The sequence below is a fragment of the Muscardinus avellanarius genome (genome assembly GCF_963383645.1).
Source record: "Muscardinus avellanarius genome assembly, chromosome: 2".
Lineage (NCBI taxonomy): Eukaryota > Metazoa > Chordata > Mammalia > Rodentia > Gliridae > Muscardinus > Muscardinus avellanarius.
The window spans coordinates 156,349,065-156,368,977 of NC_137787.1; the positions used below are offsets into that span (position 1 = coordinate 156,349,065).

The following is a 19,913-nucleotide window of genomic DNA, read 5'->3' on the forward strand; positions in this document are numbered from 1 at the left end:
GACCTGACCTGGCCAAGGGGCCCCTATTACAACGCTCCCTCTGACAGAAGGAAGGGGCTATTGACTCAGTTGTCGCCCAATATCACCAAAAGGCCAGGATGATAGGTCAGGTCCCTCCCCTTCCCCTAACAGGACAGGAGGCAGAAATATGGAAGCCAGAAGCAGAGATGTTATAAGACTCCAGAGGTTGTGAGACTCCAGAGGTCACAAGACTCCAGACATTGTGGCACAGACTTCAGATGCTGTGAGACTCCAGATGTAGTCAGAGGACTGACGTTCCCATGATGCTAGCCCCACCCCAAGACCCTGACTACATAAATACCCTCACTTCCTCTGTGCAGCCTGACTCTGCTGACCGTGACTCTGCTGCCCAGTCATCAGTCCCTTTCCCCATGGTCGGCAGACCTTGCCCAATGGTGCCAATTAAACAGGCTTGGTTTCACACAAAAACTTGGCTTGTTTTTGCCTTCTTTGCGACCCCTGACTCAATTTCAATGTTACATTCTTTATGTTCCTTTCTGCTTATTTCCATAGCCTCATAAGCTGCTTTTTCTTATGGTAATGGATCTTGACCTTCTCCTTCCTCTTCTCCAGGGCAGCTGTGACTGTCTGGTACTTCCAGCCAACCTCATGAGCCAAGCACCTAAGATAGGAAAACTTTCTTGTAGGCTTCAGACACACAACCTTGAGGGCAGCAGGAACTATCACTCCCTTTTTCTTGTCATAGGGAAGTGGGATCCCATCAAACACTTTGAGATGGTTCAGGACAGCCTGGCCTTGCTTGGTCTGGTGGAGCAGCATGCCTTGCACAGTCCACCAGAAGATGTGGCTGGGGGCTCAGAAGTGGTACGGCCCCCGGGTTGGATTGGCACTCATCTGCTTGTAGAAGAAGACCAGGTATTTTACCTTGTTTCTGTAGAAATTGCCAGAAGCATTGATGCCCTCACAGTACACCACTACCACCTCCTGGTCCAGAAGTACCTGCTAGGCCACGATGGTCACCAGGTGGCCCAGAAGATGGCCTCGGTCATACAGCACCAGGACCTGCCCCTCCACTATTTTTGACAGACACCTAGTATTGTACCTTTTTTTTTTTTTTTTTTTTTTTTTGCAGTACTTGGGATGGAACCCAGGGGCATTCTACTTTTAAGCTACACCCCAACCTTATTTTCTTATTCTTTTTTTTTTTTTTTGGTGGTACTGGGGATGAAACCCAGGGGCCTTCTACCTTTGGACTACACTCCCAGACTTATTTTATTTTTTATTTGGAAACAGGGTCTCTTAAGCCAGCTGAGGCTGGCTTTGAACCGGCACGATCCTCCTGTCTCAGCCTCCCAAGTGCAGGGATTACAAGCATGCTCCACCACGCCCGGCTTTAGTCTATTTTTAAACAGGGTCTCACTGAGTTGCAAAGGGCCTCACTAAGTAGCTGAGGCTGTCCGCGAACTGGGATCCTCCTGTCTCAGCCTCCCAAATGCTGGAATTACAAGCATGTGCCACCATCTCTGGCTGTATTATACTATTTTATATAAAAAACTTGAGCATCTGCAGATTTTTAGTATCTGTGGGAGATTCTGAAACCGGTCAGACAAGGATACTAAGGGACAACTATATTCATTTCTTTGGGGGCATATATTCTTTTAAAATTATCCACAGAACGTATTAAAGGAGGAACTATGAAAGGAGATATAAGGACCACTATACTGAGGTCTTTCAGGGAAGGACAGCAATTGGGTTCAACTCTGACTACAGTAAGGATAATTGAGGATTGATAATCAAGGAGTAGAGTGAGGGTCAATAATGGGATATTACTAAGAGGAAAATAAAAGGCAAAGGGGAGTCTTGCTGAAGGCAGGCCAGGGTAGTAAGATACCAAGTGCAGTTAAATACCAAGGGCAGGGACAAGCTGATTTAGCAGGATTAGCAGGATTTTTGTTCTGGAGTCTATAAAGAGGGAAATCAAAGGTCTAGTCTAGTGAGAAAGGATCCAGAATAGTCTGCCCAAGGTTAGATCAAGAGATAATTTTTTCTCAATACAGAGAAGAGAAATTCCTGGTCTATACATATGTGACCCTATGTTTGAAGAACTGCCAAGCTTTTCCAAAGTGGCTGCCCTGTTTTATATTCGCACTAGCAGTCCATGCAAGTTGCTTATGTGCTGCATCCTCTACAATTTTTTCCATGACATTTTGTATGCTTTTTATTGCATGTGTGGTACTAGAAATGGATATGAGGTATTTTGTTTCCTTTTCATGTATCACAATTATTTTTGTTATGTTGTTTATTTTTCTTTCTTCAATATGAGTAGTATTCTAGGAAGATGCAGATATTAATTTTCACAATAGAGCTAAGTATTTGCGTTTGCCATATTATATATATCCACATGGGATTTAATACCTTTAATGAAAAAAAAAGACTTCTAACAAGGTCAAGAAGATCATGCCACTATAATGAATCACCATGGAGAACAGAGTTGATATAAGTTGCATATGGAAAGCAAAAGTATTATGTGGATATGTGATTCTACTTAAAAAAGCAGCTAAGCAATTTGTGCTCTGATAAGTTTTCTCCAGGGTCTTATGCTGTAAGTTCAGATAGAAATTCTTCATGGGGAATGTAATTAGTATAACACAGTTTAATGTCATGCTTAATAGTTTCCCAGAATGTTCTGATTAGAAAATTAATCTGCCCATGTTTGTAGATGATAGAGCCATTTAAAAGGGAACAGAAATATTCCTATTAGTGTGAGACACTTAACTAAGGTTCAGTTGAAAGTGTTAGATGTCACTACCAGATCGCACTCTCAATATTTGAAATAAATAGAAAAAATAAATTAAGTAATTATTGAGACTGTTGTAAGATTATGGTCTAATTCCTTCATATTAAAACACAACTACTAAAGCCTAAATACAATTTGTTGAGTCACTTGGAAAATAATTTGTCTGACAATAACAAATGTAACTATGTCACTCAAAGCTAAAAATAAGTATAAAATAAGCTATAAGAATTCAATGGTGCCCAATGGAACTTTTTCAAGTTATCTTCTTTCATCTATGTCTCTAGCTCATCAGCATACTTCAAAATCTTTTTTTCATGCCCTGGCAAATTGCTGTGTGCTGCACATCTTATAAGATCAAATGTACATGAAACCTGTCTTTATGAAGTCTCATTAAGGCATCCATATATGTGCAATATATCATCCTTTACCTTTTTGCTGAGATGCATGAAATCTTTGGAATTTCCTGTGAAATCAAGTCCTGTCCACACACTGTCCTGACACTGTGGTCACAAGTCACCAATTTTATACTGTTGGATCCTCATTGCCAGTCTTTAATCTCTGTGTGTTTACTGCTGTTTATTACAGTACCCTTCCTAAGATTCTTTTCTCAATTCTTTCTCTCATCATCTCTCTAAACTCAGTCTTTCCTCCAACTCTTCTGGGGCTTTTCTCCTCCTGTCTTCTAGTGTCCTTTAACACACCTTGCTATGTGGTATGCCATAATGTAGAAAGCCTGATTCAGTCCCACTTGGTGGATGACTTCCAATCAAATAACTAGAGAAGTTATGCTTACACATTTCAAACTTGCCTTGGCTTACTCATCAGCAAAATGAGGATGTTAAACTGTGTTCTTCGGACCTATAGACTCTAAGCTTTCACACCCAGTCCCTCATGAGCTATCTCAGAAGGTGAGGAAAAATATAAAAAGTGATATGACTCTAGGCCCTCTCCCCAGGGACATTTAAACCAATACTGCTTTAACCTTTTTAGAATTATTCTTTCACATGTGAAACAAACAAAGAATTCTTAAAAAAAAAAAGGTAAAATCTTCCCTACCTAAGTGAAATGGAATATAAATAATTTCTTCTCAACCTTCAGTTTTTATCATTCCTTTAAAAAGTCTTTTGGATATATTTCTCCTGTTGTCCCTCCTATGCAGTATTAAGACCTCAGATATACTGTATGTCTACTTCTACAATGTATGTATATCAGTGGTTTATACATAAAAAAGGAAAATTTCTTTGTCTCCTGAAAACCAATTTTCAGCCGGGCGTGGTGGTGCACGCTTGTAATCCCAGCATTCGGGAGGCTGAGACAGGAGGATCGTGGTTCACGGACAGCCTCGGCTACTTAGTGAGGCCCTCCACAACTTAGCAAGGACCTGTTTCAAAATAAAAAATAAAAAAAGGGCAGAGGATGTAGCTTGGAGGTCGAATGCCCCTGGGTTTCATTCTCAGACCCGCAAAAAAAAAAAAAAAATCATAATCATGGTATGAATGTTATAGTTTGAATGTTAAGTTTCCCCCAAGGATTCATGTGCTGAAGGCTTGCTCCCCCGTGCAGCAGTGGGGTATGGGGAAGTAACTGGAGGGTGAACCCACTGACAGCAGTGTGGGCTACGGGAGGTGGTGGAAACTGTAGGCAGATGGGGCAAGGTGGGATGAAGTGTGTCACTGGGAGTGTGCCCCTAACGACTGTATCTGTTTCTGGCCCTTCCTACCGTTTGCTCTTTCTGCTTCCTGGCCCAGAACTGAGCAGATTTCCTCCACCACACCTCCTGCACACACAGGTTCCACCTCACCTCCTGCCCAAAGCAATAGAACCAGCCAACCATAAACTGAAAACCTGGGCCAAAACAAAGCTTTCCTCTTCGAAGTTGTTTATGTCAGGTATTTTGTTCATAGTAACAAAAATTGACTAACATAGATACCAAGTGTGATGGCACCAGCCGTCCCATGCACTTAATAATCCACTAAGTAACTGGGTGACTCTGAGCTGCTTACTCATCCTCTGAGAATCTCTATTTCCATCTACAGAAAAAGGAGAGCTAATCTGCAAGCATATTATCAAGATTAATAGTGGTAACATACATGACAGAGTTCTAGCGAAATGCTTGGTACATATGACAAGCTCACCGAATGTTAATTTTCCTTCACGTTGAAAGTCCCTTATGGTCTGACATTCTGTGAAATCGCCATTCTGCCTGAATATTGTAAGCATTAAACACATAAAAAGCTCAATCTCTCACAATCCCGCTGCTACAACTTCCCTCCTAATTGCCAGCAGCAGCAGCATTTTCAGTTATTCCAGGCTGAAATTCAAATGGTTTTCTTTGACTTGTCCTTCCCTTTGGAAACAGCACCCAACTCAAGATTACACAGGGTAAATAGAGCACTACCCCAAAATCTGGAAGAAAGGAATAAAAAAAAGAATGTCTTTCCAAGAACTGAGCCAATTTAATTGATGTGTAATGAGAAGAAGGTTGGTTTTCACTTTCTTTTTGGGCTAAAGAACTGATAACTTTAACAACAAGAATATATTAATCTATATAAAAATACATTAATCAGAACTTTGACAGAATTTTGAAGGATAAAAAAAGATACTTCCCATAGACACTTAAAATTTAACACCTAAAAAGTAAACTGAATTATTGGTGGTGGCACATGACTATAATCTCAGTATTTGGGGGGCTGGGACAGGAAGATCACAAGCTCAAAGCCAACCTCAAAAACAAACAAACAAGCAAACAATCAGATGTTGTGGTGCATGCCTGTAATCCCAATACTTGGGAGGCTGAGAAAGGAGGATTGTAGTTTTAAGACCAGCTTCAGCAACTTAGAGCACAACCCTGTTTTGAGATTTAAAATAATAATAATAATAATAATAATAATAATAATAATAATAATAGGGACTGGGGGGTAGCTCAGAGGCAAAAATTATCTTGATTCATTCCCCAGTACTAAAAAAATAAAAATAAAAACTAAAACCTACACCTGCCTCACCCAGGAAACCCATCTCACTGTATGTCACCATAGTCTCTTCCATTTTACAGCCAGTTTCTAAACTGCCTTGTTTTTGTCTTTGGCATTGCTCAATCTCTACCATCATTCCTGAGGCCAGGCCCTTCCCTTGCTTCCAGTGGATGCCCCTACCTTGCACTGCATTCTCAGGTTACACTCCCAAGCCTCTGAGGCATCCCTGGGCAGATACTACCACGAAACTCTCTGTGAAAAGGATCCCCATAATCCATGTTATTCCGTGGGTTTAAAATCCAGCTGCCCCACCCTCCTACCCCTCTCTTACAGCAAAAGAAGAAGAGGGAAACCTCTCCAGGAGAGACTACCACAGATCAATGAGGTAGTATTGCTTTGAGTAGAAAATGAGCAGCTGAAAACCCCTGTGACTTGTGGCTCCATGGCATGAACCTCCCTCCACCTTCTATTGACCTAAAATGAACTTGAGCCTAGTCTAGGGAACTGAGCGATCCCTGAATTTAGCAAACTCTTAAGTACTTAGTCTTCCACACTGAGCATGGCTCTTTCTCCACATTTAAAAAAAAAATATTGACATTTTCCTCGAGGACACAAAGAGGAAATCTGCATTTTAATAAGCCAAGAATTCACTCGGTTTATTTTCACTGTCAAAATAATGTCTTTAGGATTTTTATTCAGTTCTTAAGTAGTATTCTACCATTCCTATAATTAGGAAACCTGATTCAGACATTTGTATAATTTAACCTAATATATATTCCCTCTCTTCATAAAGAGAAAAAACTCTTTTCTAGCTATAATTTTTCTATAAAAACTCTCCTAGCTGGGTGGAGTGGTGCGTGCCTATAATCCCAATACTTAGGCTGAGACAGGAGGATCATAGGTTTGAGAAGAGCCTCAACAACTTAGAAACATCCTCAGCAACTTAGCAAGACCCTGTTTTAGAATATAAAAAATGTAAACGGTATAGCTCAAGGATAGAATGTCCTGTGTTGAATCCTCGGTACCAAAAAAAAAAAGAAGCTCCAAAATTTATATCACTGTCTTTCTTCTCCCTTCCTTCTCTTCTCCAAGAAATCTTTTCTTTTACTTTAGGTTGTGTCTTTGTAAATATGTTTCAAAGATTGTTCTTAAAGGCAAATGCTTGAGCCTAATTATCTTCCCACCATATGGTTTCTCTTCTGTTTATTCCTCAAAACTATCATGCAATTCTTCCACAATTGCTATCGAAATTCATCTGCCCTCTTCCCGTTATATTTGTACACCTCTACACCCACCATCTGTTGTTGTCCTTCAGATGGTTACTAAATCCTGAATTCGTTTTAAGGTCTTGCCATTTCGATAACTCTATTTCTCACCTCTCACAGTTATATGATTCCCTAAACCTAATTTCCATTTCTTACTAACAGGAGGGAGTGAACTGTCAAAAACAAAATAAAACATCTTCCCTTCATTCATATGACAACAGGGAAGACTTGTAGTTGACCTGTTCCCTGAGAAGTGGTCTCAAGCAAGGTCAAACTACCTGGGGCACGAGGAAGGATGAGGAGAGCTACTGGGGATGTTAAAACAATGATTCTAGAACACTGTGGCCCTGTTGAAGTCCTCTGGGGAGATGGACATCCCTGGGCACTTGTCTTAATCCTTTTGGGGTATTCTAACAAAATACCATAAGCGGGTAGCTTATAAACAACAAAAATTTATTTCTCATTGGTTCTACAGGCTGAAAGATAAACATCAAGGCATCAGAGAGTGGGTGTCTGGTAAAGACCAACTTCTCTAACTCAGATGAGAAATGGAGTTACAAAGATGGCAAAGCCTCGAAATGAATTCAGGACTCACTCAGCATCCACTTTGCTCTTGCAGTGCCCTCGTATGATAGAAGGGGCAAGGGAATTCTCTGGGGTCCGTTTTATAAAGGCACCACTCCCATGCATGGGGGCTAAGTCCTCATATCTTAATCCCCTCCCAAAAGCCCTACCTCCAAACACGGTCACATTGGAGATTTGGTTTCAATATATGAGTCTGGGGGGGGGCATAAGCATGCAGTCTGTGGCAGGACTCTAGCCCCCACCCCCATTTATAACAGGTAAAATCACAGGACTATGGAAACATGTGCTAGATGGCCTTCAAATCTATATTAAACCTTAATGTTGAGGGATAGTCTTATTTTCTTCTAGTAACCACATATTCTTCTGGTCTTAATAAATTTGCCTAATGCTTCTTTAAATTAAACAATGCGGACCTAGCTTTCTAAACTGAGGTTTGATAACACAAAACTTTATTCTGATATTTTATATTTTGAAGTACATGTTCTTTTTCATACAATTAATTTATCATTTCAGGGTTTTTTTTGAAGCAGTCCCATCTTTAGATCTGTCCTGATGCGGCAGCACACAGTCCTCTCTCGGTGCTCTGGTTAGTCATAGATGATTTTTATCTACTTCTCTTTATCTTTTTTAACAAATGCTAATCAGTATCACAAACTGAATTTCAGATATACAGATAAACCATGCTTTTCTATGACTGTGGAATATTGTCCTCATTTAGTTTCAAAATATTCAAATGTGAGAATATACCTACCAGTGGCCCAAGTTTTCTCCCCAAAAGAGAGAACTTCTTACAGTAATATATTGTATGTAAAAGAATTATTTAAACTGGAATTCACTTTAAAAATATAAATTATAATATTTTCTTGTATATGTTCACTACATACTATATAAGTATCTCATATATAAGTGTGCACATAATATGTATCACATTTTAAATACTTATATATATATTGTATATTTAAATGTTGTTACATTAGTTTTTATTCCATAGACTATCTAATTGATGTTGTGAAGTTAGCTGAAAGCATGACAGATGGCAAGAAAATAATATTTAGTGTTAAACTGTCATAAATGATTCATAAATGAATAGTTTATCCTTCACAGATAATCAGAGGTTAATAGTACCACAACCTGAGGACTGATGGAAAGTACAGGTTTGGAGGTATGTTTGTCAGATTGCAAGTCACACATTTTTAACTCAAACTACTTTGCTTAAGCACCAAAGGGCATTTTATTTTCTCACGACACTGAGAATAATACTTGGGAAGTTCACATAACAGGAAGAATGAAATTTGGAGCTGGTACTCAGGACTAGCCACATAATTTGCTTACTTAGAAATAAAGTCACTTGTTTAAAAATTATTAAGAATTTTTACATGGCAAAGCATGAAACCAAGTGTGGGGGCTTTCTGAGATCAGGGATTCATGTAACTTTATGGGCTCCATAGAGCTGGTCCGGCTAGAGAGTCAAGTCTACCTTTTCTCTTTCTCCCTGACATGTCTCATATTCACTTTTCTCTGATTACTTTTCTGTGTTTTTCTCATTCTTTCCAGTCTTTTCTGCTAACTCAAGCAAATAGTTTCAGAGAGGCCTCTGACTGGTCAGGCCTAGGTGTGCTGAGGGGATCTCCAGGGGAAAGGTGGAACTACACATGTGGGAGAACGGATGAACCTACCTATCCAAACCACGAGGACTTGAGGGAGAGTTTCTCAAAGAAAGAGGGGATGCTTTTCTGAGTTTGTTTTCTGTTGCCAATAACACAATATCCCAGAGTTGGTAAGTTATAAAGAAAAGAGTGATGTTTTAGCTCATGGTTCTGAAGGTCCAATGTTGAGGATCTACGTCTCTCAATGGTCTTCATTCTGGCAGTGTTCCAAGATGTCACAGGACACCCTGGGTATTTCAGTCAGCATTCTCACCTCTATGACCCAAACACTTGACACACTCAAAACTTGGAGGAAGAATTATTTGCTTACAGATTTGGAGAAGATCAGAGGTCACACTCCATTTTGTGCCACAGTTGTACTTCTTAGGACATCCTGATGGGGAGCAGAGAGTAAGAGGAAGAGGAGAAACATATATATTTTCCCAAACGACACCCCCAAAGTCCCACCCCAGCAACCAAATCCTACTTCAAACATGGCTGTCCTGTCCATCACATGAGGTCTGGGGGACATTCTTCAGCCAAACCATAACACATGGTAATAGAAAGAGAGTGCATGTGTGTTGTCTTCTCTGGACTCTATCTTCTTATACAACTACTAGGATTCAATCATAGGATTTTACCCTGAAGACTATCTAACCCTAACCACCTCTCACACCTCTCAGTGCCACACTAAAATTGATCAATTTCAAAACATGACCATTTAGAAGATACACTCAGCCGGGCGTGGCAGCACAGGCTTGTAATCCCCGTGCTTGGGAGGCTGAGACAAGAGGATCGCACAGGTTCAAAGCCAGCCTCAGCTACTTAGTGAGGCTCTCAGCAACTTAGTGAGACCCTGTTTCCAAACAAAATATAAAATGGGTCTGGGAGTATAGCCCGGAGGTAGAAAGCCCCTGGGTTCCATTCCTAGTACCACAAATAAATAACTAAACTAAAATAAAATAAAATAAAAGATATACTCATATATCAATGTAAAAATAAAGTGCAATGGTACCCCCAAAGGGGCAAAATTGAAATTACCACATAAAGCCCTCTGGGTTTGACTAATCCCCTGCTAGTTACCAGTGTTTAATCTTTCTAATCTATAATTGTTGATGCTTAATACACAATTGTGGTCACTCAATAGATATTAGTTTCTTTGACATTTTCTAATGTTAGTGTGGGCCTGAGGGTATAAAAATTATCATTAATTTGGAGTAGAGGTTCAGTTTAAAAATTTATAGATAAAAATGAAATGCACAGTGATTCTCTCTGGCTCTAAACCTCTTTTGCAAAACATTCATATAGAAAAGTTGAAGGAAGCTGAGTGTGATGGTGCACACCTCTAATTCCAGTGCTTACGAGTCTGAAACAGGAGGATCACAAGTTTGAAGACAGCCTCAGCAACTTTAAGGCTCTCAACAACTTAGTGAGACCCTGTTTCCAAATAAAAACTAAAATGTGGCTGAGGATGTAGCTCAGAGTTAGAATGTCTCTGGGTTCAATTCCTAGTACCACCAAAAAATAAAAATAAAAACAATAATAATTGTAAAGGAAACTGGAAAGAGCAATGGCAGTGCAGTGCAGAAGAAATTTCCATTTATAGCCGGGCGTGGTGGCGCACGCTTGTAATCCCCGCACTTGGGAGGCTGAGACAGGAGGATCGCACAGGTTCAAAGCTAGCCTCAGCTACTTAGTGAGGCTCTCAGCAACTTAGTGAGACCCTTTTTCCAAATAAAATATAAAATAGGTCTGGGAGTATAGCCCGGAGGTAGGTTTTCCTAAGAAGAGAGAATATGTGTTATTTTGAGGTTTTGCTCTGTCCCTTAAGTCACCTCAATACAGATGCACAGCCCTTAATGATAGCGAAGCTTTTTCAGAAGATTCAGAGTTAACAATGGGGAATTTAAAAAATTTACCAAATGCAACTTTTCTAAGGATCCTAGGGTAAGCTATTTTCTTCAAGTTCCCACTGGCCATTGCCTAATCAGGTGTCCAGCCTGTTTTGTTTCTGTGCTTTTCTCTTTCAACTTTCTGAACTGTATTCCAGAGCTTACCTTTCTTTACACACGGGTGTACTGGTTACACCTTCCATGCATTATTGAAAGCATATTGTAGAATAGAAAGAGGCTCTCTATAACCTCTGAGAAAAAGAGAAAAAGTCTAATTCCTAGGAAGAGCTGAACAGGGAACTTATGATAGACAAGAGAATTGGTAAAAAGATAAAGGTAAAAATCAACATTTTGCTTTCATTACAGGCAGAGTAACACAGGGAATTGACCAATCATCAATATAAACAGCCAGTTAAAAGCTAAACATTCTGACAGGGAGAAGAAGCGGGAATGGGGAAATATGGAAAGCAAACAGACCAGAGTGGTAGGTACAGACCTGAATGTATCACTATGAATCTCATGTTCATGTGTAATTACAACGTGCCAATAAAAAGTATTTTAAGAAGATGAACATTTTGAACTATCTTGATTCTTTTCCGGCTTCATTTTTGTTCATATGGAAAATAATTCAGAACTATACTAAAAAGTAAAAAAAAGTTAAGTCATGTTAAATGGTTAATAGGGTGTGTGTGTGTGTGTGTGCGTGTGTGTGTGTTGTTACAAAAATGTAATGCATATTGGGCATGGTGGTACATGCTTGTAACCCTAGTACGTTGGAGGCTGTGACAGAATTGCAGGTTCAGGATCAGCCTTAGCAACTTAGTGAGATTTTTATCAACTTTGAAAGACCCTCTTTCAAAATATAAAAAAAAATTTAAAAGGTCTGAGTGTAACTTAGAAGTAGAATGCCCCTGGGTTCAATATCCAGTACCAATAAGTAAATAAATACATAAACAAAATGTAGTACATAACTGAAAGGATGTTATAAAGCTTTTCTGTGCACTAATTCATGGAATCTCTTTAGATAGTGTTTTTTAGGCAAAAACATGCTAAGTGTTGACTGCATTACCTTTCTTTTCTTTTTTCTTCTTTCGTTTTTTCACTCTGAGTAGTAAAGACTTGTGATAGTCCTGGGAAAGCAGCCGTCATAGATGCAAAATGGAATTCCTCCTGCATTCAGTCATAGCTGGGACCAAACAAATAGCCTATTTGCCTTAATTACCATGTATAAGATTGGACAACAGATGTTCTTCTGCATTTGGTTTGCTCATTTATTTCATTCTTTCTGTCCATTTACATGAGCTATTCTGAAAATTAGTATTGAGAAAGTATAATCACATCTTTTGCTTCTCTTTTTAAACAAAATCTAATCTCTTCCATTAATATGTCATCTTTCAATATCAAAATTTAGGGAAATGAATGCCTATTACCGACCACAACCTTACGTCATGCACAAATAAATACCCCACACCATTTTCCAACTCAATACCGAAATACCAAAATGCATATAGCAGGAGGAAAACAAACACAGCTGCACACCATCATGCTAAGGGTTTCTAACAACTCAAAAGGTTATTTGACCTTTACTCATAATCTAAGGCAAATCCAGTGATTCCCCTCTTCCATACTGACACACCTTCACACACTTTCTATAAGTCTGGAAATTTGCCCACTGTTATAGTTAAAGCCATGATTTAGATGTGGCTAGTGTTTAAAAGAAACAAATGACTTCTACTTAAATTATACAACATCAAGCATGTTCTAGAAACCTTTTTAAATCAGGATCCATTTTTCTATTATGTCTACTAGTAATGCTAAAATGCCTTGGTCCACTCTAGAAGGAAACTGACATGCTTTTCCATTATCTAGTAGAGCTGACCATAGACAATTTAAATTGGTTTCAAATTTTAGGTTAATGTTCTTACTGCTATCCTGCTACTTACCTTAATTCATCTTAGTATTTTATGGTGTTAGATATTACTGTCTGCATAATGAGCATGGAAATTTTAAATGTAATGTCTCCTTTCTCCTCATTAATGGTGCTACTAAACTTCACTTCTTAAGAAAAATTGATCATATTATATACATATTTTGATACAGATAGTTGTACTGTTGAATGATACTGCCTATATAAGACATTGATTATTTATGTAATTTGTAATTTGATTATAAACACTTAGAGAATAAGTTTGCCATTTTGAAAAATTATAAAATAAGATAAATGTGGTAATATAAAATCTAACATTATAAAAATTATAAGATTATGTAAAAATCACCATCATCTACTCCTAGTTCTATTCAACAGAGATAACCATATCTAACTGTTTCCATTTAAAGTTCTTCTGGTCATTACTTCTATAACACTGAATATTATACTTATGACTCATTTTCTCAGATTATTGGTACTCAACAGTATGAACTGACTCTATTAGAAAGATGAGAAAATGAACTTATTTCTCTCTCCATCTCTTCTTCTCCATCCAACTTTTGCTAACTTAATTTCTATTTCTGTTCAATTCAATTCCATTATTTTTATTTTTATGTTTACATACATATATTTACATTTATCTTAAGTACATAAATGTGACTATGTTATGTCTTAATGCAGTCTTTCTTTTCTTTTTTCATATGCTTTTTTTGCATAATTCTCCCTCTCTCAATTCAGAAAGTCTCTCTCCATCAACATATATTTACAACTTATTAAGAATCCTTTGAAGCCAGGCGTGGTGGTGCACACTTGTAATCCCCCTGTTTGGGAGGCGGAGACAGGAGGATCACGCAGGTTCGAAGCCAGCCGCGCTGGCTTAAGAGACCCTGTTTCCAAATTAGAAAAGTATAAAAATCAGTCTGGGAGTGTAGCCCGGAGGTAGAAGGGCTTCCAGAAACCCCAGTATCACACACAAAAAAAGAATCCTTTGACTTTATGATTATAAGATCATATAATAGGTGCAGAGTTTGAGTTTTGCAAGATAAAAATATTTTTGGAGATCTACTGCACAACAGTGAAAATAGTAGCTAAGACTACTAAAATGTATACTTAAAATGGTTGATAAATTTTATGATAAATTTTATTTATATAAAATAAAACAATTTATTGTATATGTTTTTATCACAATTAAAAATAAAAGCCGGGCATGGTGGCACACACTTGTAATCCCCACTCTTGGGAGGCGGAGACAAGAGGATTGCGCAGGTTCGAAGCCAGCAGAGCTGGCTTAAGAGACCCTGTTTCAAAAAAAAGAAAAAAAGTATAAAATAGGTCTGGGAGTGTAGCCTGGAGGTAGAAGGATTTCCAGGAATGCCAGTACCACCAAAAATAATAATAAAAAATAAATAAAAATTTATGATTACATAAGCATGCACATAAGTATGTATACAGTAAATCTTCACTTTGCACAGTTCCTCTATAAATGAATTAAAGTTACGACCATTCAATTAATTAATACTAGTCACCCAACAACATGGCTTGAGTTACCATGGCATGTTTATCAACTGTACATGATTGCATGAAGCATAAACTTCACTGTAAGCTTGTCAGCCTGCAAATCACTATGTAAATAACAATTGTGCATCATGTTTAGTGGCTAATCATGTTGCTTCTTTCAAAAATTTTTGGTGACTGGTCATTGTACTGTGTGTGTGTGTGTGTGTGTGTGTGTGTGTGTGTGTGTGTGTGTGTATTACTGGGAATTGAACCCTACAACCTCAGCCCTTTTTATTTTTATTTTGAGATAGGGTCTTGCTAAGCTGCTCGTTCTGCCCTCACTCTTGCAATCTTCCCATCTCAGCCTGCCAAATACTGGAATTACAAGCATGTGTCACGGTGCCGGGCTCATCGTAAAGTTTTTATTCCATTCACGAGTAGATAGCAAAGCATGTACTCGTGTTGTCTCCTTCTTTCCTAGTGATAAACTCACATGACATTTTACGGGAATGAATAATCAAAAGTGGGAAGTGGTCCATAAAAAGTGAAAAGTCAGCAAAGTAATGAAGAGCTGGAAGTGAAGTTCCAATTGATCATAAATGGAATTATAGAAGAAAATAGCTGACCATAGGATTGGTGACACGGATACTGTTCAAGAGATGGTTATGCAGCCAGGGCAATTTAGCAAAGGTGCACTTAGTGACATAAAAGATAAAGTGATTGTGACTAGAAGAACGAAGTCCCAGAGGAAAGGACGCCAACATAAAGACTTTGCATTGAAGGAATTTTCAAAGATAAATCAAAACATCGAAAGTGCCAAGTTAAAATGTCAGAACTGATTCAAACTTAAAAATATAACAATTTGCCAAGGCATAGAGAAAAATATCCTTGTTTCATATTGTAGGTTTTATAATGAGAAGAATGCAGCATGTTTCCAACTACTTTTTTCTTTTTCCAGTACTGGGGATGGAACCCACAGGCATTCTACCTCTGAGCTACACCCCAGGCCTATTTTTATTCTTTATTTTGAAACAGGGTTTCACTGAGTTGCAAAGGACCTCACTAAGTAGTTGAGTCTGTCCACAAACTGCCATCCTACTGTTTCAGCCTCCAGAATGCTGGGATTACATGTGTGTGCCATGGCTCCCAACTACTTTTGATACCTTTGTTTTACTAAGTTTTTTTTTTTTCCAAAAAATAAATGATTGAATTCTGAATGCTTCTAATGTTTTAATTTACAGTATACTAAAAATTGTTTTATATTTTTAATTATATATTTATAATGGAAAAGGGGATCTTAATGCTTTGACTAACTAAATATTTTCAAGGTTTAAGATGACTTTGCATGCTCATTTTATGGCACTCACCTAGAAGCAAAGGGACAACTGCCTGGGTAGGGTCTGTTTGACTTAAAGTTGAGATTACATTACTTGTGCTTTTTGCATTTTGCCTTTTTCACATAAGAATTTTTTGTGAAAATTTCTCAAAATCATCTAGTACTGCTTTAAGAGATTTTTTTTTTTTTTTTTTTTTTTTTTTTGGTGGTACTGGAGTTCCTGGAAACCCTTCTACCTCCGGGATACACTCCCATTCCTATTTTATATATTCTTTAAAATTTGGAAACTAGGTCTCTTAAGCCAGTGAGGCTGGCATCGAAGCAACACGATCAATCCTCTTGTCTCCTCCTCCCAAGCACGGGGATTATAAGCATGAGCCACCATGCCCGGCTAAGAGATTCTTTTTAAGAGTTGCAGATCTCATGAAACTATAATTTATTTAACTATTCCCTTACTGAGCATCAACAATATATTTTGTGTGTGCTATAACAATCTTTGTTTCAACAAACATACTCTACAAATATTCTTAAGTACTGGTTGACAAATTTATATATAATAGATTTCCAGGAGTGGGGTTGCTAGGCTGAAAGCTATATGTTTGCTGGGAATTGAACCCAGGGCTTCATATATGCTAGTGGTAGGCAAGGACTCTACCACTGATCTAACATCCCCAGTGCTAGGTATATGGTTTTTAAAAATTCTCTTTGATGTTACCAGAAGATTTCCCATAAGGCTATAACAGTGCACATTTGGTTTCTTATCAGTAAGTTAAGTAAGGCAAGGTAAAAAAAAAAAAAATTCTTCACCAGAAATAGATTTTACGGCTCTTAAATTGTTGCCAGTCTGATAGGATCAAATTACATTTCATTGATAATTTAATTGGCTATTATTGACTATTAGGGAATTTGAACATAGATTGATATGTTTATGGGTCATTTGAATTTCCTTTTTTATAACTAACTGTGTTTTTTGATCATTTTAAAACTGAGTTATCTTTTTCTTATCCATCTTGGGTTCTTTGTACATTATAAATTGAATAGCCAATAAATGTGGGAAAGAAAAGTAATTTGGATGGAGTCAGAACTTGCTTTACTGTAGAGCAAGCCACACATTCATCAAATCAATAGGATATTTTTATAGGAACAGGTAAATGGATCTGTGGAACAGAATAGTCTCCAGATCTTTTTCCATGTAAGTAGAAAAGTGATAGATTATTTAATAAATTTTTCTGACAAAACTGTCTGGTTATATGAGAAAAGAAAACTATCTCATTTAGGACAAAATATAAATTTCATATAGATTAAAGCTATAAGTGTAAAATAAAAAACATTCTTATATAAAAGTCTATGGCACTCTATATAGAATCTAGGAATGGGAAAACTAAAATTTCTGAAAATCAGGATATGTTTGACTATACAAAAATTAAAACTTTATGAGCACTCTATGACAAAAAATTATATGACAAACTATTCTCAAATTATTAGACACATTACATATTTACATGCATGTGTGTAAATATGTATACAACATTTATTGCTGCATAACAAATTGTTCTCATAATAAATAAATAATACCAAAATAAATAGAACATAAAAATGTACTCACTCTGTTTCTTTGGGTCAGGAACCTGACAGGGCTTAGCCGGGTACCTCTGGTTTGAGATTTCTCACAAGGCTGCAGTCGGATGATCAGCCAGGACTTCAGTCTCACTTGAACTCTCCCATCTCAGAAGAAGGGTTAGTTGCAGACTTTCAGAGAACTGTCTCACAACCTGGAAGTTAAGTGATCCAAGAGCCAGAGAAAGCCCTCAAGGTGGAAGCCACCATCTTTTTTATTTTTTTAATAACCTGGTCTCCAGTAACACTCTATCACTTCCATATTCTGTTTTAAGGAGTTAGTAAATAAATGCTCAAGGTAAGGGGATTACACAAAGATGTGACTACCAGGAGGCAATGATCACTGGGGATGAGCTGGGAGGTGGCCTATCACAAGAAATTAGGCACACTATTTAAAAAAACAAAAGACACACAATAAGTCTTGTTTCGTGTTTCAAATCTTTGGATAATATTTTTCAAGACAGAGACATTATTTCCTTCCACCCGTCTGTTGGCAGACCCCTGTCAATCCTATCAAATAGACTATCATGTTTACATTATTAAACTTATATCATTTGCCTAATCTAATTGACTCTATTAACTGTCTCCTGTCTTTCCTTTATGAATAAAATTCAGCAATAGACAGAAGGTCTTCTCTCTTGCCTTTCAATTTGCAGAGGGCTTACTGCATCAGGCAACCCACCTCTAGAAACCTTAGCCCTTTTCTTGCAGAATATCCTATTCACTTTTGGGGGGGAGGGGTACTGAGGCTTGAACCCAGAAGCATTCTACCTCTGAGATATATTCCCAGCCCTATTTTTTTTTTCAGTTTTGAACAGATTCTCATTAAGTTGTTGAGAATCTCGCTTAGTTGCTAAGGATGGCTTTGAACCTGCAATCCTCCTCAGACTCCCAAGCACTGGGATTATAGACATGTGGCACCACACCTAGCTCCCCATTCATTTTTTTAACCTGGCAATGGGGAAGATGTGTACACAGGTACACTGCCCTTAATGGTTCATATAGTCACCAAAATGTCTGTCTCACTTCTCCCTCCCCCTTTCTAAACCTGCCAATATAAAATATGAATCCCTCCAGAAGTTGAAAGGAAATAGCCATGCTCACATTCACTGTAAGCTTATTCCTGCAGACTTTGGCCTCTAAATGTATCTATTCCTTCTCATTCATCAGTGTTTCCAGCTATTTTCTATCATCTACATTCATTAAAATATTTTATGTGTTGATGTTCTCTCTCTCTTATTATATTCTTGAGGAATATAGTCTCCTGTATGTTTCTTTACTAATATTTGAATGGAATTTTTTGAAAAATGAGAGTAAAAATCTTTTTTTTTTTATTTTGCAGTAGGGGAGATGGAATTCAAAGGCATTCTACCTCCAAGCTATATCCCTAGCCCTACTTTTTATTATTTATTTTGAAACAGAGTCTCACTGAGTTGCAAAGGGCCTCACTAAGTAGCTGAGGCTGTCTACAAACTGCAATCCTCCCATTTTAGCCTCCCAAAAGCTGAGATTACAAGCATGCACCACCATGCCTGGCAGAAAAAATCTTGTAGCTCTGTGTGTTCTAGTGGAACAAAAGCAAGCCCATCTATCTATGTTAACAAATCCATACAAGGCAAATAAATAAATATACTAATAAGCTAATAGTTTAAGATGAGTGTGGTTAGAATAGTTTTCCATTGATGTCAGGACATATTATCATAAATTAGGCTAAAAAAAACAGAAATATATTATCTTACCACTCTGGAGATCAGAAGTTTGAATAGGGCTCCCTGGTCTAAAATCAGCTCATCACTTATGGCTCCATTTCTCACTGGAGGCTCTAGGGGACAACTCATTTCCATACTCATCCAGATGGTGGGCACAATTCATGTCAGCTTTGTAGTTGAAGCTTACCATTTCCTTGTTGGCTGTCAGCTGGGGGTTGGTCTCAGCCTCTGTAGACCACTCAGATGCCTACCCTAAGAGCTCTTTCCCTCAGAAGGTCCAGGCCCTCTCAAACTTCAAATCTAACCAGTCTCTTCAACTATCATTCATCTCTGATTCACTCTTTAAATTCCTTGACTGCTTTTAGCGACTTGTGTAATTATATTGGCCCCCCTTGAAAACCAAAATATATAATCTACCTATTTTAAAGTCAGTAGATGAGCAATCTTAATTTCATCTACAGCTATATATTTTTTCTCATGTGAGGCAACATATATACAGGTTCCAGAGATTAGATTGTGGAGACCTTTGAGGGGCCCTTATTCTACCTATCACAGTGAACAATATTTCTCTTAATACATTTCAGTGGCTAACAACACAATACTACAGAACAAGTAAGTCATAAAGAAAAGAGGTTCGTTTTGGCTCACAGTTCTGGAGGTCTAATGTCAAGGGGCTGCATTTGATGCT

General features: G+C 37.9%; 1 pseudogene across 1 annotated transcript; it reads right to left on the minus strand.

Annotated features, from left to right (window-relative positions):
- Positions 1 to 423: 423 nt before the first annotated feature.
- Positions 424 to 12,288, minus strand: LOC308258852 (large ribosomal subunit protein uL13-like; annotated as a pseudogene). The gene is made up of 4 exons: positions 12,209 to 12,288; positions 4,915 to 4,982; positions 4,500 to 4,583; positions 424 to 1,055 (listed from the first exon to the last, which is right to left on the minus strand). The product of its transcript is annotated as a large ribosomal subunit protein uL13-like (transcript).
- Positions 12,289 to 19,913: the final 7,625 nt, after the last annotated feature.